The sequence below is a fragment of the Delphinus delphis genome, chromosome 2 (genome assembly GCF_949987515.2).
Source record: "Delphinus delphis chromosome 2, mDelDel1.2, whole genome shotgun sequence".
Classification (NCBI taxonomy): domain Eukaryota; kingdom Metazoa; phylum Chordata; class Mammalia; order Artiodactyla; family Delphinidae; genus Delphinus; species Delphinus delphis.
The window spans coordinates 148,258,169-148,280,784 of NC_082684.1; the positions used below are offsets into that span (position 1 = coordinate 148,258,169).

The 22,616-nt window shown below is 37.7% G+C and overlaps 1 long non-coding RNA gene across 1 annotated transcript in view; it reads right to left on the minus strand.

Moving 5' to 3' along the window:
• The window catches only part of LOC132420986 (uncharacterized), a 69,848-nt gene extending 47,557 nt beyond the window's left edge, over positions 1–22,291 (minus strand). Inside the window, exons 1-2 of the long non-coding RNA XR_009518487.1 lie at positions 22,237–22,291; positions 15,540–15,619 (exon numbers count right to left, since the gene is read on the minus strand). This is a non-coding gene — a long non-coding RNA (uncharacterized lncRNA). The remainder of the gene's footprint in view (positions 1–15,539; positions 15,620–22,236) is intronic.
• Between the last annotated feature and the right edge of the window lie 325 nt (positions 22,292–22,616).

Here is a 22,616-nt window from a genome sequence, read left to right on the forward strand (position 1 = left end):
CCTGTAGCCATCCCCAAACTGAACCGAGTGTGAGCAATCTAAAATATCCATAACTCCATTAAAAGGGCTAAACTTCCCCAATGCAGACAAAGATAATGTATTCATTATATTTTAATTGCCTATCCATTTCTTTGTACCCCTCACCAGAGTCTAAGTGCCTGTAGGGAAGACACTGTCTTGCCCTCTCCTATATCCCCAATTCCGAGAACAGCGCCTAGCACAAAAAAATAGTGATGACCGGATTAATGGGCAATACCTTTAATGGTTTAATAAAGAATCAATTCCAAGATCTTTAAGCACAACATCTAAGGCTCTGAATTCATCTTGCTAGCCTCATTCCTTATCATTCCCCTGCCTCTGACTTTAGCCTAAGGCGTCTCTAAATATCATACTCTGTATCAGCTATGTGGCTTTACTCTCCCTATTTCCTCTCCTTGAAAGGCTATTTCTTTACCTGCCTGATTCCTATATATCCTTCTAGAATCATTTCAGTCCTCCTGCTTCTTTTTTTTTTAATTTAAGACCCCAGGAAATAAAAGGACTGTGGCCCTAGATTGCTAGAGTATAATAAGTCTACTTCTGTTGGTCTTTAGTACCTATGATGGCTCTTTCTTTGGTAAAGGTTTCTCAATAGGCCACTTTCTTCTGAAAGCAGTATCATTTCTTTTTCCTGTCTTTAAATGAGAACTTCAGAAAATAACATTCAGGAAACTGGTAATTTAAAAAGTTAAAAATATAGTAAGAACCTGCTGTATATATAAAAAAATAATTAATAAATAAATAAAAAGTTAAAAATGAAAAGAGTAAGCAAATAAGACTTATTATGTTAGAAAGTCTAGGTAGATCTTACCTGGGTAGTTTTTGAGAGGGAAAATACTTTTAAGTCAAGATTTTGGTTTTGGTCTGAACCCTCAGCCTACTCTTTTTGTTACTTTTAGTTCTTATTTAGCTTTAGAATATATTCAGGTACTTTCACTACTGAATTTACATAACAAAAAAATCCCACTGACAAGGTTAAAACTACAGCTAATTTTTTATTCAGAAGATACTGGCTGTCACTTTCCAAAATTTATGTCATGATATAATTCTGAAGACAAAGTCACTGTGATACTAAACATGAGTTTTGGTTCAAGATAATTTTCTGCCCATCTGTTCTTTGCAGTGAAACCTGAAGGGTCATTTTCTAACCCTGACAATCCCTCATTATCATCACGGAACAAGTCCCAGACAATAGCAACAACCACCTCATGTGGCCCCGATTTTCTGCAGTAGGCATTCAACGAGAGTCTCTGAGGCATACAAAACACTGTATCAAGGGCTGTGGTGACAAGATCAAAGAGACATAGATGCCCTTTTTAGAAAATAAAGAAAGCTGCAAGATCATAATAAGGCATGTGAATAAATATCTCCAACAAGAAGTAGCAAGTGATCAGTGGAATTATGAAGAACTGTAAGATTTCAGGAAAGGGAGAGACTAGCTACTTCCAGCAGGGAGAAGATTCAGAAAATATTGTGAAGGAGTTGGTCTTTGAAATATGCCTTGGAGGCTGGGGATTGGGTATAGACAAAAGATGCAAGAAAGGATATTCTAACAACTGAGGACTGTTACTGAGCTGAGGGTTAATAAATCAGTTCTACTTCATTTTTTCATTCACTCATTTGACAAATATCAATCAAATGTCTCTTATGGGCTACACAATACTATGCCGTAAGTATAAAGTGGTGAAAAAAAAATATGCAGCCCCTGCCTTAATGGAGCTTAGAGTCTAAAATCCTCTATCTACCTCCTTTCCACATTTTCACTTTTCAAGTCTGGGGCAATGTACAGTCCTGGAACTAATTAGAGCGTAGATTAAAGAGTCCAGAGCAGGGCATATGGATAGTTGATGATTGACTGCACAGAAGTGATCACTATAAGCTTGAGACCAAGTTTTATACCTACATTTATAAAGATAAGAAACAAAAAAGAGTGCCTTTTCCATTTGTTTGCTCATAATCTAAGTATAACTAGCTAGAACTTTCATTACAACCTACTAGGTTCTGTGCTCATGACTTTTTAAAAATCGAGCCAAACAAATTAAATCATCCAAATAATAAAATAACAAATTTATTTTTTCTTCTAAGAGCTTTAAGAAACACAACAATTAGGAAGACTGAAGTTATCTTACAATAAGCCATTCATATTAAATATAAAACAATTAACTGTAAATCATCTAAATGTACCAATTAAAAGACACGTTGACAGAGTGGGTTAAAAAATATGAACTAATTATATGCTGTCTATGAGAAACTCACTTCAAATATAACAACATAGGCAGGTTGAAAGTAAAAAGATAGATAAAAATAACTGTAAACATTCATCAAAAGAAAGTAGAAGTGGCTATATTAATATCACATAGGACTGTAAACTTCTGAGCAAATAAAATTATCAGACACTGAGACATTACACAAAGGTAAAAGGGTCAATTCACCAAGAAGGCATAGCAATCCTAAACATATGCATACCAAATATGGTTCTGCAAAATATTTCATGTAAAAATTGATAGAATTGAAAGTAGAAATAGACAAACTCATTTTTAGTTGTAGACTTTAATCCACCCTCCACCAACAACAGATAAAGCAAGTAGCCAAAAAAGTTAGCAAATATATAGAATTCAAAAAAAAAAATAGAATTCAACAACAGCATCAACTAACAGAGCCTAATTGATGTTTGTGGAACAATCCCAATAACAGCAGAAAATACAGTCTTTTCAAGCATCCACAGAACATACACCAAAATTGGCTATATTATGGCTGTAGAGTAAATCTCAATGAATTTAAAAGAACTAAAGTCATATATATGTATTTTCCATCTACAATAAAATCAAACTTGAAATCAATAACAGAAAGATAACAGGAAAATCTCCAAACACTTAGAGACTAAACAACACAATTTAGTCAATGTGTCAAAGAAGTCTCAAAGGAAATTTTAAAAGTACACTGAACTGAGTAAAAGGGAAAATATAAAATATCAAAATTTGCAGGAAACAGCTAAAGCAGGATTGAGAGAAATTTAAAGCACTAAATGCATGCAATCAAAAAGAAGTCTCAAATCAATAATCTAAGCTCCCACCACATGAACCTAGAATAAGGAGAGCAAAGTAAGCCCAAAGTCAGCAGAAAGACTGGAGTAATAAAGATAAGAGCAAAAACTCAATAAAATTGAAAAAAGAAAAGCAATGGAGAAAATCAGTGAAATGAAGTGCTTGGTCTTTGGAAATATCAACAAAACTTACGAACCTCTAGCAAGACAGAAAAAGAAAAAAGGAAGACACAAATTACCAACATTAAGAATGAAACAGAGGATATTACTACAGACTCTATAGACATTAAAAGAATAATTAGGGTATACTCTGAAAAACTTTTCACCATAAATTTGACAGCTTTGATATAATATACCACTTCCTCAAAAAACACAAACTACCACAACTCTTTGAATATGAAATAAACTATTTTAATACCCCTGTACTATTAAAGAAATTAAATTTATTAATAAGAAACTTATAAAAAAAAGTTAATTTTCCCAAAAACTTAATATGGTTTCACTGGAGAATTTTGCCACACCTTTAAAGAAGAATTAGCACCAATTCTATGTAATTTCTACCAGTAAATCCTTCTCAAATCACTTTACAAAGCTAAGATTACCTTGATACCAAAATTAGACAGAGAGTACCAAAAAGAAAACTAGAAACCAATATTCCTCAGGAATTTAGATGTAAAAGTAACAAAATATAGACAAACAGAATTCAGCAGTATGTAAAAATAATTATATGCACTGACCTACTAGTATTTATTTCAGGGGTGCAAGGCTGGTTCAGAATTTGAAAATTAACCAATGTGATCCACTATATTAACAGCCTAAGGGAAAAAAAATCACATATCATATCAGTAGATGCAAAAAAAAAAGCATTTGACAAAATTTAACATTCATTCATAATAAAAATTCAGAAAAGTAGAAATAGAGGGGGAACTTCCTCACCCTGATAAAGACCATCTAAAAACATGTACAGCAAACAATATACTTAATGGTGAAAGACTGGCTGCTCTTCCCTTATGATTGGGAACTAGGCAAAAATATTTGCTTTCACTATTCTTATTCAACATGGTGCTAGAACTTGTAACCAGTGGAATAAGACCAAAAAAAAAAAAAAAAAGTAATTCAAAGACGTACAGATTTACAGGAAAAAAAATAAACTGTCCCTATTCACAAAGGATATGATCGTCTATGTAGAAAATCTCAAGGGCTCTACCAAAAAAAGCACCTAATAGAACTAATAAGTGAATTAAACAAGGTTGCAGAATACACAAAAATCAGTTTTCTATAAAAAACAATGTTTCTGGGGCTTCCCTGGTGGCGCAGTGGTTGGGAGTCCGCCTGCTGATGCAGGGGACACGGGTTCGTGCCCCGGTCCGGAAGATCCCACATGCCGCGGAGCGGCTGGGCCCCGTGAGCCATGGCCGCTGAGCCTGCGCATCCGGAGCCTGTGCTCCGCAACGGAAGAGGCCACAGCGGTAAGAGGCCCACATACCGCAAAAAAAAACCAAAAACAAAAACAATGTTTCTATATACTAGTAATGTATAGAGGATATCAAATTTTAAAAATATAATACCATTTATAGTTGCTCAAAAACTTTAATACTTAGGTGTAAATCCAAAAAACATGTATTAAACTTTATGCTGAAGACTACAAAACACTGATATAACAAATCAATGGACATCTAAATAAATGGAGTAATATGCAATGTTCATAGATCAGAAGATGCAGCACAGTAGAGATGCCAATTCCCCCCAAATTGATGCTCAGTTTTAATACAATTGCTATCAAAATTCCAGCAAGAATTTTTTATATAGATCAGATTATTCTAAAATGTGTATAGAAGAAGAGCACAGGAGCTAGAATACCTAAAACAATTTTGAAAAAGAAGAATAAAGTTGGAGGCATCAATCAACCCAATTTCAAAACTTATTATATATAATAACTTTAGTCAAGACATTTCTGCAAGGAATGCTGCCCTTAAAGGAACCAAAAGCAGTCAAACCTCTGTCATGGTCCATGGGATATTTCCCCAAATGATAACTTAGAAAAACTGGCTAGGGAAGCCCAACAATTAGTTTCAGAAAATGAAGAATAAGACTGGAAATTCAACAGTTGTTTTGATAAAAAGAGAAAGCTCTGGTTTGGACCAACTAACAACCCAGTCTTACTGGAGACTCCAACATTCCCACTCCTAATCACTGTACATGCATTAAACAACTGGTTTATTGATAAAATGATAGCATCATTAATCAATACTGATGGGAAAACAAATATTAACAAGGCAAGAAAACATGCCTACCTCACTTGTCCCACTTACTCGAAACACGATCCAGGGAACCCTGCTCCCAGACGTTTAAAACTGTCTAATGGACAATTCAAGTTCTGGCAAATGGATTTCATACAATTTTCTCCATCTCATGAATATAAATATGTTTTAGTCATGATCTGTACGTTTTCTCACTGGACAGAAGCCTTCCCTGGCAGACAGGATACTGCCTCCTCTGTGGAAAAGAGTATCTCTACTTGGGAAATTCCTCTCAAACATCATAGTGATCAAGGACCTCATTTTACTGGTCAGGTACTTTGACAAGTCTGAATTCTCTGGCCGGTTTTAAAACACTTTCACTGTGCTTACCACCCTCAATCCTCTGGTTTGGTCAAACACACTAATGGCATTATTAAGGCTCAACTGGCAAAATTTGTAGAAGCCCTCCAATTACCTTGGCCAAAAGCATTGCCATTGATCTCTCTGAATCTCAGATCTGCCTCTTTTGGAACTCATAAACTCTCATCCTTTGAAATAGTTACAGAACACCCAATGTACTTGGCTCCTGCCTCTTTTGACCCCCAACTAATAAACAAAGAGATAGTTCAATATTGCAAAGGCCTAATTACCTTTATTTAAAACAACCATGCTTTGGTAGAGCAATCTTTTCACAGTGTGTTCTTGAGAGATGTAGACCTTGAGCATCGCATTTTGCAAACTGGAGACTTTGTTGAAAAAGACACCCCCAGAAAGACTCTCTTCAACGTCGCTGGAAAGGTCCCTAACCAACCCTCGTGCCGCCAAACTCAAGGGAATAGAGCCTTGGATTCATGTGACACAGCTAAAGAAAGAACCCTGACTGGACCTGCATGTCGTCCAGTGACCTGAAAGTGAAGATTTCCCAGAATTGAAGCAGATGACATCTGATCAGACAGTTTTCCCAAGATATCCAGACCAGGCCTATTGGAAGTTTATTGCCAAACCTTTGATGGTCACATAATGTTTCAAATGATCTCCAGGGTCTATAATCTTGTTAACATATGGACTTTAGATAAAAACTGCCTAAGAGCTCTCCCCCCCAGCCCTCCTTGTTACTCAAATGTGACCTCAATAGGTTTCAACCTGCACACTTTCCCTCGAATGTGGGACATTATGCCCAGGAAAGTTCCTTCTGCCATTGAAGGACAAAAAGTCATTGAAACCAGAAAACCTAATTCTTGATCAGAGATGCTTTCAGAGAAAGATCTTGATCAAAAGTGGGAAATGTAAAAATTAATAATCAGAAACCTCAATTAAAATAGTCAGGAGGCCAGAAGTGTATGGACTCTCATGCCCTTAAACAATAGCAGAGTCCAACAGGAAGAAGAAAGATTTCCTCCTCTTGCTTGGCAAGAGCTCCACCAATGAGAGACTGCCACAACTTAGCCAATGAAAAGCTACTATACTTTGAACTCTCAATTCCTCCAATGGACTCTTTGTTTACTCTAGCCCTCCCAACTTCCTTTCCCCTTTTGAAAAGAGTTCTCTTCTCCTTGTTGTGTAGGGACTTGTACATAGCTCACCATCACTGCAGACCCTGAATTACAATTCTTTGCTGAGCCCAAACAAACCCATTTTTGCTAGAGAAATAACTCGCAGTCTATTTGTTTTAGGTCAACAGATAAAAGAGCTCTGTTATAAAAGAGTGTAAGGTCATGTATCAGTAGACAATTATAGATACAAGCAAGTGCAGTGAGATTGTGTAGATCTTCTTGCAGAAGTTCTGTACAGAATATTGTTCGGTAAAATTGCAGGAAAGACTTCAATGATGAAAAGATTTAGGATATGTGCCATGAACGTTCAATAAACGGCCACCAAGTAGACAAGGCTGGGAAAGGTAATCCAAGCTGGGATAGCAGAGGGAGCAAAGGCACAGAGGCATGCAATGGTATGGTGCTGTCAGGGAGATGCAGGGGTTCAGCATGACTAACGCACAGTGTGCCGAGTGTGTTAAGGCAAATGGCTGGAGGAGCAGAGAGAAACCAGACCATGTAAGACTTACTACAGACTTTGGAATTTACTTCACTTAACATGATAATCTCTAGGTCCATCCATGTTGCTGCAAATGGCATTATTTCATTCTTTTTGAAGTAAGCCAAACAGAAAAGACAAATAGCATATGATGCTGCTTATATGTGGGATCTAAAAAAAAAAATGATACAAATGAAGTTATTTACAAGACAGAAGTAGACCCAGAGACATAGAAAGCAAACTTATTGTTACCAAAGTGGAAAGGTGGGGGAGGGATAAATTAGGAGTTTGGGATTAAAAGATACACACTACTATATATAAAATAGATAAACAAGGACCTTCTGTATAGCACAGGGAACTATACTCAATTTCTTGTAATGACCTATAATGGAAAAGAATCTGAAAAAGAATCACTGTGCTATACACCTGAAACTAACGTAATGTTGTAAATCGACTATACTTCAATAAAGAAGTTTAAAAAAAATTTTTTGGAACTATCCAATAGCTCAGAGGTGTACTTCTGGGATGTATCCACCACCAGTGCTATTATACCCAGTGCTGGAGCATGGGAAGTAAAATTAGAATGTGTTTATATTTATTTTAATCTGATGCTTAATTTCTATTTGTGTATATGTTTTATAATGAAATATATTTATGTAGTAATACATGGTGGTATTTTATAAGTGAATAAATATACATATGTTAGGAACATATGTTTAAGTTTTTTCTTTACTGATGAGGTACATTATCTACAATGTTTGGAGACAACAGCTATTAAAGTATTAAGCAGGGCCATAAAGTAATGAGATTTTTGCATTATGAAGTCTTCATGGTAGGGGAGTATGGGACAGTGTGGACTAGAGATTAGAGGCAAGGAGAAGAGTTAGGTTGTTATTATAATTGTCCAGGCTGAGACAATGAGGATCTGAACGGTGGCAGTAGCTTTAGAGTTGGTGAGGAAGGAAGGAACTGCTATTGGAGAATTTTACAGAAAAATTATTAACAGGGTTCAGCCACTTATGAGATAGAAGAGATGAGGAACAGGGTGCATCTGGAATGATTCCCACGGGTGTCATTGGACTTGGATGACTAAGTGAATGTCAGCACCAGTCATGCGCATTAGGGCATGGGAACAGAGAAGGTTTGGTGGGAAAGCTAATGAGTGTGAACTTTTGACATGTTTAATTGTGAGACTCTTCTCTAACAATTGGATGGAAATGTTTAGGATACAGTTGGATATCTGGGTTTTAAAGTTCTGAAAAGGGATCTAACCTGATGATCAATATACATGGGAGTTACCAGCTTATCCTCAGAAGAGTACCCACAGAGTGAAATCAAAAAAAGAAAAAAGAAAGAAAAGAAAAGAAGTTGAAGGACAGAAGCTAAGGGAACTCCAATATTTAAAGGAAAGTGGTAGGAAGAAAAGACAGAAAAAGCCACCCAGAAGAAAAGCTTATTAGATTGCTAGGAACAGTATGAGCAGAGATAGAAGTCATGGCAGTCCAGGTGAGGAAGAGTCTCATGAAGACAAGTGATCTAATTGTCTTGGGTAAACAACACTCCCTTGTTCCTCCTCCTATTAACATTGTCAAGTCTTTATTGAGCACCTGCAGTTAGACAAATTGCATTAATTTTAACATCACAGAATTATAGACACAGACTACAATGTAGAACAGAGTATCTATGAATAGTATTCTCAACATGAAGCAATTTTGTCTGCCATTTAACTGAGGTCAGCATTGTTAATTCAGCACTTAGTATACGGTAAATTAAGAGCATCATGAGGTGTATGCTGTGGATGGTTAAAAACACTGATACTGATGTTGGGCCAGATGTTAACAAATGATCAAGTTGATCATCTCCATTTTAGTAAATGACCTTATTCCACTACATGAATCAATGACAACATCATAATGCCAGGGACCTGACTCTACTTGTAGGGTACATGCCAGATGTGACATGAGGCATACTTCCTATTAGCAAAATAGGAAATAGTTTTTATCAAAACACAACTCAGTTGATTTCATCCTTCCTAGGAGAAGAATCCCAAAATCTTCCACAAAACTCACCCACGTGTATACCTTGGTTTATTTGTCTTAACAATGTGTTTTAAAGCTTAGGCTAGACACATAAGCCAGAAGTTGAGTGCCCTGTAAATCAACCCCTCACCTTGAGTCACACGGGAAAGCGTATATGATTAAGAACAAGGCATCAAAGACAATTTACACACACACATGCATATACTTTGTAATACACAGGTTATGATTAATAAACAAAAGAAAAAAAATAACTTCTTGCCTGACATGGAAAGCTCATCTCACTTAAGCAGAAGTCATTGTCATCAAATGGCATTAGACAGTTGTCACCTGCTGGTTCTTTCCCCGGGAAACCTCTTGATTAAGTGCCCTTTCCAATCAGGCACATTCAATTTAGGAAAAACCCATGAAACAATAACTAGATAGTATTTTTCATTCACCATGACAAAGTGTTCTCTGCAGAGGTTGACAATAATTTTATTTGGGTTTAAATTTTACTTTCAGTTCATTGCTTGAGAAATCTTAACACTGAAAAAGTATCGTAAGATCTCAGAAGTAAAATGCACAAGGGCAGCAGCTGTGTTTGCATTGTTCAAATGTTTCCCAGCACTGACCTAACATTCAGCATTTCCTCAGTAATTGGCAAAGGAAGAAATTAGAGTACAATTTAAAATCTATCCATTATATCCGTTCTGCCAGGTAATAAATATAGTGTTTGAGTTCAGAAGGCAAAGATACAGATAAAATCCAACCAAGTCTACAGAGAAGCAATTTTTTCCCAGTACAGATGAGCCAATACAGTTCTTTTTTAGTATCAGTATTCTAGACATTTAGTTCACCACTGCCCTGGAAGGAACCGCAGTGGCCCTCTTCCCAGAAAATGTATTTTTAATGATGTGGTTGTCTCCAGAAATGGCCACCAACAATTCCACCCATCCTTCTAGCAACAGGCTGCTCCTCTCATCAAGAGGTCGAGGTTATTTCCCCTCCCTCTGAATTTGGGCTGACCTTGTGATTTACTTTGACCAATAGAATGCAATGGCAGGGACATGTGTGAGTTCAGAGCCTAGCCATTAAGATGACCGATAGCATCCACTTTTGCTCTCTTGGGACTCGACTGCCATGTTATAAGGAAGCCCATACTCTCCTGCTGGGAAGAGTGTTCATGTGGAGAAACCTTGGACGATAAGGCACTAAGTGGAAAAAGAGGTCATATAAAACCTTGGAGAACAGAAGTAGCCCAGCTGACAGTCACCTTCAAGGCCCCAGACATGTGAGAGAGGTAGTCTTGGATATTCTAGCCCAGCCCATTTGCCAGCTGAATGCAGCCAATGGAGTAACCCTAGCTGGAGCAGAAGGATCACCAGCCAACCCACAGAATGGTAAGAAATATTGATAAAACTATTAATGTTTTAAGCCTCTATATCTTGGGTGGCTTGTTTTATAGTAATAGATAATTAAAACAAATAACATTACACTCCTCCCCTTCTATGTCACCATTAGCCTCTCATTTTTTTTTTTTTTGATACATTTCTCATAGAAATTCTACCCTGTTTCCTTTCGCTGTAGTGTTGAAACCAGTTTTTAGAATGAAGAGCTACAGTTGGAAAATGCTGGTTTCTAAAACTTTCCAATGGGTATGATGTCAGATAACCTAACAGTTATTATAACGGAGACAGTCTGTCTTTAAATTGTTTACAATCAAATGTACTGTACTTGACATACTCAAATGCATAGAACTTTTACTCTTAAAATTCTTATAATTCTTGAGTAGTCAGTACAAGGAGAGCAAAGCCCCCATTTAACGTAGTCTGTCCCCACTACATGCACCTGAAAGAATCATTTGGGTTTAAGCTGCTCCATTACACAGTTAAGTATATATCTAAATATTTAAATTTTTCTAATCAGAAATGGTTTCTTCCTCTGTCATTCTAAATGTCAGTATTAGATGTTTTAATATTACTTAGGGTAGGTACACTCATCCAGAAAGTCTCTGGCAACATCCTTTTACTCAGTGGCATTTCAAAATAATGTGGCACGATGTTGTAAACTCTCAATAAAACCTCCTGGTAAACATGGAGTGTGATCCTTGTCATTAATGACTCCTGCCATGAAGTAATCCTCATCCTTTTTGTCCAGGCTGAGTTTCAGTGTGACTCCTCCCAAACAGAACATAAAGGGCATGACCTATTCCTGAAATCCACCTACATAAAAAATCTTTTTTACGTGAAGATTACTCATACAATGGATAAAACAGTTAAGTTCGACCTCCCAGTACTCTGTGAAAGCAGCAGTGCCTCTGGTAATGCACCTCAGCCTGCCCCGAGAAACTCATTCACTGTAAACCACACTATGTTATAAATCCCAACTGCAAGCGCCTACAGTGACACTCTCTCGTAACAGAGCTAAAAGCAGATATAATCCGGTGTCTTCCCAGGGGAGTCTAAAGACAACTTTCCTTGTGAATAGTCAGACATTCTATCGCTGCGCTAAAATGTTCAGCAAGCAGACATGATTTATCCCTTCCTTTTTATAAACTATTATTTCTGCAGTTGTTAAACTCTGAGCAGTTACATATGCCTAATTTCAACTAACTGCAGGCAGAATACGCCGATAGGATTCTGCTCATTCTATCATTCTTGAAGACACCATGAGAGCTGGCTCTCCCTAGCGTTCTGTTCCAAACCCTTTGCTCTTCTCACTCCATGCCAAAAGAGGCAAACTCAAACATCTCCATCTCTAAGCTGGATCAGATCAGTAGCGATCCATTTAAACTTTCCCTGGGCACTCACATATATATTCACAGCTTCTGTGATGACTCCTAAATCTAAATTTCAGACTTAGACCTTGCCTTTGAATTCCAGCCCCTATAACCATCTGTGGTCCGTACCTGGCCACCTGCACATTCCACAGCTGCTTCAAAATTCACACGGTCAGTTATATTTCTCCTCCCATTCTTAGTCTAGGTTTTTCCTATCTTGTTAATGGAATCATCACTTACCCCGAAACTTGAGATTCTTAACTCTCTCTCCCTTACACTCCACAATCAGCCACACCAATTACTATCAGTTCTACCACGAAACACATCCTTTGAACCCATCCATTCCCTCTGTCTTACCTCACTGATGCATCATTTCTTGTCTTGACTTTTACATCTCTGTCCCCTCTGGTCTCCCTGCCTATAGCCTCACCTCCTCCCCAAACCATCCCCTGCCCAGGACCAAGGGTGATCTTTCTAAAACAGGGAACTAATCCTGAGTGGCAGCGTACTGGAGTGGTTAACTCTGTGGAAGTCAGAAGCTGGGTTGAATCCTGGTTCCATCACTTACTAGCCATGTCATCTTGGGAATGTAATTTATCCTGTCTTTGCCTCACTCTCCTCAGAAGTTAAATGGGAATAAAAATAATATCTACTTCAGTTGATTGTGATGAAGATGAAATAAACATGTATAAAGCTCTTAGAACAATGCCTAGCACACAGAAAATGCAATAGAAATAGTAGCTTAAATAAATGGATGCCACTTACCTGCTTAAAGCCCTTCTCTAGAGGAAAGGGCTTCCTGAGGGAAAGTGACCCTCCATAACCTGCCACCTGCTTCCCTGTCTGGCCTCAGCTCACTCTGTTTACCCCACATAGAAGCAGAGCTCCAGGCATAGCAGATCCTGAACCTGACCTGCTCTTTCATTCCTCCAACGCCCATCTCTCTGGAATACCCTCATCCCCACAGGAGGTAGGAGGAAACTCCCACTAATCCTTCAAGCTTCAAAGGATTAAGTGTCTCTTTCCTTTGAAAGTCCTTCTAGACTCACTCAAACCTAACTACTCAATTCATTTTTGGTTCCGTTCTGGGATCTAGTATCTATCTCTATTATTCTATCTACCACACTGCCTTGCAATTATATTTTTACAAGGCAATTTCCCCTACCAGGCATGCTCGTTCAGGTCAAGGACTGTATCATGTGTCCTCATATTCTTAATGGATAGCATAATATCTATTATGGAACACCGGATACAACAAATGTTTATATTTTTTTCTCTCCATTCTTTCCTTCTTCTCCCAATAGTTTTAGTAGTAATAATAATAATAGTAATATCTTACCACTTTAATATTCATAGAACACTTTGAAATACATCATGTCATTTTATTTTGATCCATAGAATAAAACACAAAAAAATGATTCCCACTTTATCACTGAGAAAACTGAGGTCTCAGGAGTAATGTGGTTTCTCTGGGATCATACAGTCATGTAGCCATTATTCAAATCCAGGGCTTGCTATTCCAAATCTTATGCTTTTGCTTTTGGTGTTTTTTTTTTTTTTTCCCTCACAATCAAAGACCCTCCCTTCAAGATGGTCATTTTGTCCACAATTAATTATATGGCCACCTCCTTCAAAAATACCTCTGCTTTAATGTCTGTAAGATTTATAACTCCCCATCAAAAAAAAAAAGAAAAAAGACAACTAAACCATCTTGTTTGAATCAACAATAGTATTGTTCCTGGTCAAATGCATTTATTTCTTACAAATATGCCTTATAAGCTCTCAGACAGGTGTCATTTTAAAATACTTTGTGTTGCCATAGGTGTGACCCCAATGCCTGTGGGTCCCAGCCAAGGGCACCAGGTCCTTGGATTCAGATAAGGAAGCCTGGTCTGTGATGTCATTTTGTACTTTACAGACGCAGTCAGGAATGTTGACAAACACAAAGCATCTGGTCAGGCATGGAGATTTTTCATCAGATCTAAACAAGGAAGATCTTTCTTGAAAAAAATAGTTTTTGGAGACACCTGAAGATTAGGCTCAGAGCCAGCATCACTGGTAAATAATAGTCTGGTGTTTAATATTTTCACTGGGGATTGTTTCCCCTGACACCACAAATTAAATGAGGCAGCCAGACTCTCAGAGCTTGTAATTTTACCAGGCGGGCTATATGTTTAAAATCTAAACAAAAGAGCTAGTCTGCCTTTACAGGGAATTCAAGAAAAGCCAGAATTTAGAATGCAAAAACACTCTGCCCTGTTCCACGAAGGGGCTTTGTACCAAAGCTCTAAAATGAGATTTTTCTCCTCCCTCAGGAGTCCTTCCAGTTTCACGTGTGTGGCAAATGCTAAAAGCCACAGAGAAAACAAGCCTTTCCCTTGGGAAGGAGAGGCTGTATTGTCAAACACAGACCCTTTGGGGTTTGAAATCTTGACAGGCCCCAAACAAACGTGTCTTGTTTTTGTCTCTTCTTTGTAGACTGCAGTGTTTAACTTTTGTAACATGAAAAGATATAATATGATGTGCTTTATTTTATCATTATTTTTGGAAAATTTCTACCCTATGAGAGACTATCTGAAATAAGAATCTAATGTAATTGCTATAAAAGTCCGTGAATACCTAATCAAATCACTGGGTGACATTTATCCCCTCCACTGAAAAAGCAGAATAATGCAAACAAATTCCATTTGTTCTGGGATATTACCCATGAAACTAAGTGCTACTTTCTCTTTATAAAAACCATTGACTGAAATCATACTCTGATTCAATATTTGGCCCAGAACAGCTGTGAAAGCACAATTTTCTACTGAAAGGTTCTCATCTCACCTTGGGATTCTTAGTTATAAGCAGGCTCCCAAACACATATAGCTATACACCCTTAACACGTAGTTGACAAATAACATTCCATCTTCAAGACTGAATTAATTAAAACCACTAATGTGTTTTAAAATCAAAGTCTATTTACTTGTGTTTAAAGAAGTCGTATTTTGATTGTTATAATATTCAGATGATTCAGTGTTCAAACGTCTATGGTTTAGTCAAGTTAAACATAGCTTTCTTTGGGATTAAGAAAGGATATCTCTTGCTTTAAAATTTTCTGTATGTATGGCACATCATTTTCTAAATTTGCAGTGAAAGTTAAATAATTATCTAGGTTAAACTAAGCACAAGATCACAAACCAGTGTTTTGCCCAAATTATCCCAACTAAAATTCGCCTCAACCATAAGCTCAAAATATAGTACCGTCTGTCATGATTTTCTTCATCCATGAAGTTAAGATATAAGTGGAGGAGGTAAATAATAACATCTTACATTTTCAAAACACTTATCCACTTTCTAAATTGAACCTCACCAGCAATGCCATAAAAGAGAAAGGAAGGGATCGTTACCTGCGTTTAATAAATGACGAGCTGAGTCTCAAAATGGTGACGTGGCTTCTGCAAGTTCACCCAGCTGGTAAACGACAGAACTGGAAAAAATGCAGTCTATTGTCACTGAATTATGCCACGCTGCCTCTCTTGAATAAGCTTTACGAGTAACCTATAATAATCCACTTGGCTCCAAAACTGCTATTGGTTACCAATCTGCTGTGAATTAACTCTAGCAAAAGTTCTACAAATCTGTTCTCTGGTCAGCGTAGGGGGAGAGTTCCTGAGAAGCAGCTATGGAGGACTTATAAACCAAGAGAAGATTCTCCGTGTGATTGTTCCACTCCAAGGAAGAACCACACTGTCCCTCCATGTGCCTTGGGCTCTGTGGGCTCATCTTTTTCAACAAAATCCTACTCTCTGCAGTTCTACATTTTAATAGTTTCCACCAGAAAACAAATAAACAATGTGAGCTACATGAGCGACAGCTAATACTGAAGGGAAATGCAATGCGTGGGGGTGCACAGTCATTTTTTTAAGGTCAGTCAAAGGTCACAGGGGCAATTTCCCGTAAGTCATCAAGGCTGGTGGCTATTCAGGTTGTCACAAGCCTCTTCATTATTGTTTCCACCATAAACATCACATAGAGTCAAATATGCAATGAAGCCAATCTTAGAATAATCTGCAAATTGTTCTGTTTTAGCACATTCAATGACAGACACAGGTAGGCTTACTAAATTATTCTACTCTTCTTAAATTCAGCAAATAATTATCGAGGATCTATTTTGTGCCAGGCTGTAAATTAGATCCTGAGGATACATCAGTCTTGTATAGGAGACAGACACATAAATAACCACACTGATTCCTGGTGGATGGTATAACTAAATACTTTGGGTGTGCTTGTTTCCACTTGGGTGAGTGGGGAAGTATCACAGAAATGATATTATTTGATTTGGTTCTTATAGGTTAAACGTAGTTCAGTAAAGGAGTAGAAAGGGTAGTATTTTATTCCTGCTGCAATTCACAAATGTATATATACAAATGAATAATCAATTCCCATGGGAAGTCCCAATCTACCTACTGTTGAAATATTTTAATAAAAAAAGAAAATCTCCAGAACAATGTATACAATGGCTTAGTAAATCACAACTATATAAGTGCATTTCACTGTTGTTAATTGCTTCCGGTGAGTAATGAACACTCTATTACATCATATATAGATTCTCAAAATATTAAGGGTATTGAGAAGTTCTTAGCTCTATCCCAGTCCAATGTCATCTTTTTCAATAAGGCATAGAAAGGTTAAGTGTCTTATTTAAAATCACACAGTTAATCACTGAAATTAAGAGACTAAAACTTAGATGCCCTGATATCCAATTTAGTTTTTTTCCCTCTGCAGTACTGCATGCTCTATTATTGTAAGTTGATAGTTTATGGTTAGAGATGTCTTTTGTAAGACATACGAGTGGTAGTTTGAGGTCAGACGGTCATGTTAGTAAAACTCATGGATGTTGTTATTTTATTTTCTGTTTAATATGGAAAGGAATAAATCCCTAAAGAAGAGAACATAGGCAGGCAAAGAAATTCCAAAGGAGAAGGATAGGAATGGAGATAAATATGAAAGACCAAGAGTCAGGAGACCTGGATTTTATTGGGAAGTTGTCTTGAACAGGCTGCTTTCCCCCATTCCCTTCCATCCCATCACCTGTAAACTCAAGCCAGTATGGGTGGGGACCATTTACTTGCATATTTTCCTGTCTTAGTTTGTGTGTGAACAAGTGTTGCATTTCTAATTGATATAGATTAAACACCTCCTGGGAACCTTTTTCATATGTGCCCTCAATTATTACTCAAGCCACCTCACCCATTTGGTACTAGATAGGCTCCATGTAGAAATGGGGAGACTGTGTTACAGACAGTTTATGTGACTTGCCTAAAGCCACTTACCTAGTACATTACAGAGCTTTAATTTGAACACAGTTGTCCAAGCTTATTGCTTTTTCTGTTAAAAACACCTTTAAACTAAATAATCATTAAAGTCTGTTCTGGTTCTAAAACTGGACTCAATGCAATAAAAAATATGGAAATGGTTTAGAAAATTTTAAGTGCCATGAAAATATGAGGTGACCATAACACCCCCATTAATCATATATATCCATCTGTATGGACCCAAAGCACTACAGATCCAGCCATTGCCTACATGACAGAGTGACAGGGCAGGCATTTTGAGTCCTTTAGAGCCCAGAGAAGATTAAGTCATAAATAGTTATAATTTTTCCTGACCTTTAGAAAGTTGATATCCCATTGAAGAAATTATTAGATTGGAGAGCTCTGAGATAATGGATGTTTAAGCATGTTGACTTCCTTTCATATAAAACATATAATCTCTGCAGAGATTTGGCCAACCTTAATGTCAACCAGAATATTTATATTTGCTTTGCTTGTCTCAGAGTCATCTGGAAAATGAAATGCCTTTTATTGACATAAAATCATGGATGTAAATTTACTCTTTTAAAAAGAGCTATATGAATAATATGGCAGTTCCTTTACTTTTTGACTATAAATGGAATATTGTTTCTAAGAAGCATATAGAGATCACCAAGCAACTCTGAAAGCTATTACCAATATTAGAACGAGTTTTTACAGTAGCAATGAGAAGTCTGCAGAATGAAAAGAAATAAAAGCATCAACTGTATTCTCCCATTCACATCCAGAGTAACTATCCCAGAGCAATGTGCCTCCTGTCCCAGAAAACAGATGTCTCAATATCTGTGCTCCAGCTCCCCTTGCATGACTTTCTAACCCCCAATGAGTCTTTCCCCTCCTGCCATAGGGTCAGTTCAAATGTTCTTCTCCCTACTTAGAAAACACCTCAGCTTCCTAATTTACATTTTATTCACGCTTCACAACTAAGCTAAATAATACTTCCTTAGAAAATTAACCTGAGCCTTTTCCCTTAATCACTCCCCGTAGCTAAGCCTCATGGCATAACACATTTTACTGTTGTACAATATTGTGAGTTGTTATTTATTTGTGCAATTATTTGATCAGAAGCGATTCCTTCACTAGATTCGGTCTCTAAGAGGACAGGGACTATGTCGTTTTGCTCATCATCACATCCTCAGGCCTAGCACAGTACCTAGAACATGCAAAATACTCAGTTAATTTTTTCTTTGAGAGACTAAATCATTCTCTCCTGGAGAAGACTCCATCCACTCTTGGTCATCATGTTTCATATCCTCCTCCAAACTCTATGTCTGGGGTCTATTCTTAAAGAAACTTGCACACCAAGGAGCTAATGCTTTGTAAGAATAAGACAATCCAGTTCATAATTATGAATATAATATTACTTTTTAAATTGATGCTTAGAGAAAGAATCCAAGAGAAGGGGAAAGAGGCTATGCACAAAGTAATGGGCTGTAGTGTCATGTTAACAGTAATATGAAAGTAACCTTAGCATCCAATGAGAAGAAAACAGTAAAACAGAATACATCTATGCACTAGAAAGCTAGCTATACATTAAAATGAATAATTATGAGGATTATGTTATTTCAAAAAATGCTTGAGTAAATAAGGCTAAGTGAATTAGAACAAAACAGAGAAGTATATATTACCTTCTAATGTACAAAGCATATGTTTATGTGTAAAGATTGATTGAAAAAGAATATGAAAAAGAAAAGCTACTTGATGTGAGAGTGTCATAATCTTACAACCTTATAATAAGATTATAAATATGGTAAGACTATAATGAATAATTTTATTTTGTTGTAATATTATCTGTATCAAGACAATTGCTTAAAAGTACATATAAAGCAATACTTAAAGGCTGACTGCAGGATATTTTCCACCCCTACTTTAGGTACTTACCTTGAGTATACCATATCATGTTATATGTGTCATATATTCCAGTGTAAAGAACAACTGGGTTATGCCTTTGAATGAAGGCTGAGTACCAATAGGCATCTAGCTTTACTCTTAGAAACTCAGTGATTTACAACTATTGAGTATACTTGGCTAGAATCTAAAATTAACATTGTTCCAACAAAAGATTGTGTCAGCTTCTTGGGATATTACATTCTGCTCCATCACATGACGGTATTGGAGATGGACATGTACTGGCCTAGAATGTAGATGATTTTTCATTCTGTTTTCTTTTTTTTTTTTTTTTCATGCCAAACTTCATTCTGTTTTCAGTTGCATTCTGATGACAAATCAGCACCCAAGAGCTACAAGGATCCATCCTCTGAGAATCCCTCTCTGATTCCAGTCAGGGAGTTAATTCATTATCTAACCAGGGAAGCTCTACCCTAAGAGCACTGGTTCACTGAGGCATGCATGGTCTCCTGTGAAAACAAGCAGGCCCTTCTGAAGTTCGTACCAAGGGCTAATATGCTTGTTTATGACGTTCCAGACCCGTCTCTGAGCAGGCCAACCACGCTACTCCATTCATCCTCAAAACAACTCCACAGATGAGGCATTAGTATTAAACCCCACTTTTCAATGGAAAGAAGTGAGGCACCTTAATAGTTACACAACCTGCCCAAGGTCACAAAGCCAGTAAGTGTCCGAGTCAAGAACAGAACCAAGAGCCCACACCTTTAAAGATCATACTGTGCTACCATGAAAATGTGAGATTTGTAAAACTCTAGAACAAAAAGGTGGCAAGTTAGAAAATACGTGCTTCAACTCTATAATGTAAAATTCACATGAATGATAGAGCTTTTTATACTCCCACATGTGCTAAGAAACAAAGACTGTAGAGGAAAAGAAATCCCATTTCACTTCTCCCTCCTGTGGAGTCAGGGCAGTACATATGCTACGACTGTAGAAATGACCCTTGTGTCCCCATCTTTCTAAAAGGTACGCTAAAGCACTATGCAATGCCCCCAAAGAATTCACAAGCCCGTGACTTATACTACCAGATAAACTCCATGGTGTGTGGGGTGGAGGCTCTCTGATGACAGGCACTGGCAGGAAAAAGCATCTGGCTTTGCCATCCCTGCTTTACCACTAGTCTTTGTCTTGGGAAACAGCCAGTTTCTGAGTCCCTGTGGGTTCAGCAGTTACAGGTAATGGGAATGTTCAGTCTCCAGGAGCCCCAGGCAGTGTGCAATATCAGCTACAAGGGCTGGGGCAGTCCCTGTGCTCAGCATTGACGGGCTGTCACAGCAGGGAAAGGCCATAAACAAGACTCTCTAACCAGGGACACAAACATCCATGTCATGGACTGATGCTTCTCTGAGGGGAGGGGAGAATAATATACACCATATGAAAGGTTGAAGGTTGAGGTACTATTTTTCACCTCTGTGTCAACCGAAAAGACTGTTAACAAGCTGTTAATAAGTGTGACTTGTGACAAGAGGGTGAGAAAATAAAAAGAATAAATAAAAAGGGAAATATAAAGTTGTTGACAACAGGAGGAAGCAACTGGGCCTGAGGCTAAATACCTTTTTCATCTCCCTGGAGCTGCAGCTTAACTGTGTTCAGAGTAACACAAGCAAGGCCTCAATACAGCGCTGATTTGAGTCCCTGCTGCTTCTGCAATTCAGTGGTTTTCACAAGCAAACAAACACAAAAACAAAAAACCCCAATAATTCACGGTTGAAAAGGAATAATCACTCATCCTAATTAAAACAGAATTTTAGAAACCCTTGCTGGAAGCAGGGGGAGAATTTATTGTAATAATATTCACATTTTTTTTTTCCCTAGAGTCTCGCTTTTCCTTCTGGGTTCTTTTCTTTTGATCCTACTGCTAGCACAACGCCCCAGGAATATCTTACTCTCTTTAGAACGTGCTAAATACTGAACAAATATCCTTCCACTCTTCCTCCTCTCTCAGTTAAGACAGGTGACTATGTTTCTTAAATTTATTTTATTTTATTTATTTTTGGCTGTGTTGGGTCTTCCTTGCTGTGCACGGGCTTTTCTCTGGTTGCGGTGAGCGGAGGCTACTCTTCGTTGTGGTGCGCGGGCTTCTCATTGCTGTGGCCTCTCGTTGCAGAGCATGGGCTCTAGGCATGCGAGTTTCAGTAGTTGTGGCACGGGGGCTCAGTAGTTGTGGCTTCTGGGCTCTAGAGCACAGGCTCAGTAGCTCAGTAGTTGTGGCACACAGACTTAGTTGCTCTGCGGCATGTGGGACCCTCCCGGACCAGGGCTTGAACCAGTGTCCCCTGCTCTGGCAGGCAGATTCTTAACCACTGGATACCAGGGAAGCCCTGGTGACTGTGTTTTAAGTTAGTAAAAATTTAGAAAGGGCAAAAAAGGATATAGCAGCCAAATTAAAAAAAAAAAAGAACTCTCAAAATCAATGAAAGTAAAAACAAATAATTAAAAAATACAATTTCACAAACAAAATTAGTGAAAGTAGCCAAGAATCTTACATAGCCCCAAATGCTTTTTTCCTAAGCCTAAAAAGCTGGTTCCACTTTATATATATCGCCTGTCCTATTTTTCTATCTGCTAGAGGAAAGTATGTGTGTGTGTGGTGGGGAGTGGAGTTGGGGAAGAGGGCAGGATATGAAGAAGAGGCCCTTCCTATCGTATGTGTGATATTTCTGTCCACGGTCTGAATTATCACTGAGTTACATTTCCTTAAATGCAAAATTTTTCCCATGAGAGTTTTGGATGCTCATTGCCCTGGAACTCCACCAACGTCCAGCCGGCGTTCAGACAAATGACAATTAATGACCACTTGTAATCTAAGAACTGATATACTTACTGGTATAAGTTCTATCCTGGGGCCTATAAGAGAACTCAACTTCCTTTTTTCTTTTCTTTCTTCTTTGTATTTTCTTCATTGACATCTCTAGTAGTCAATGCCTTCTCACTTTGTTCTGATTTCCATCTCAAAGGCATAGCCAGCTGGAAGGAGGGTGTTTGACTCAGGCATAACTGCAGACACCTGTTAAAGAATTTCAGGAGGCTTAATTGGATGAAATCACTTTGCACTCAAGAAGTTAACAAGTCACTTCTTTGTGTGTTTACAACCTACATGATAACCAGTAATAATGTTGTGGAGATAAGAAAGGACAAGATTCTCTCACAAAATTCTCATATTATATTTAAATATTAAACAGATTCACCAGCACTAGAGTATCA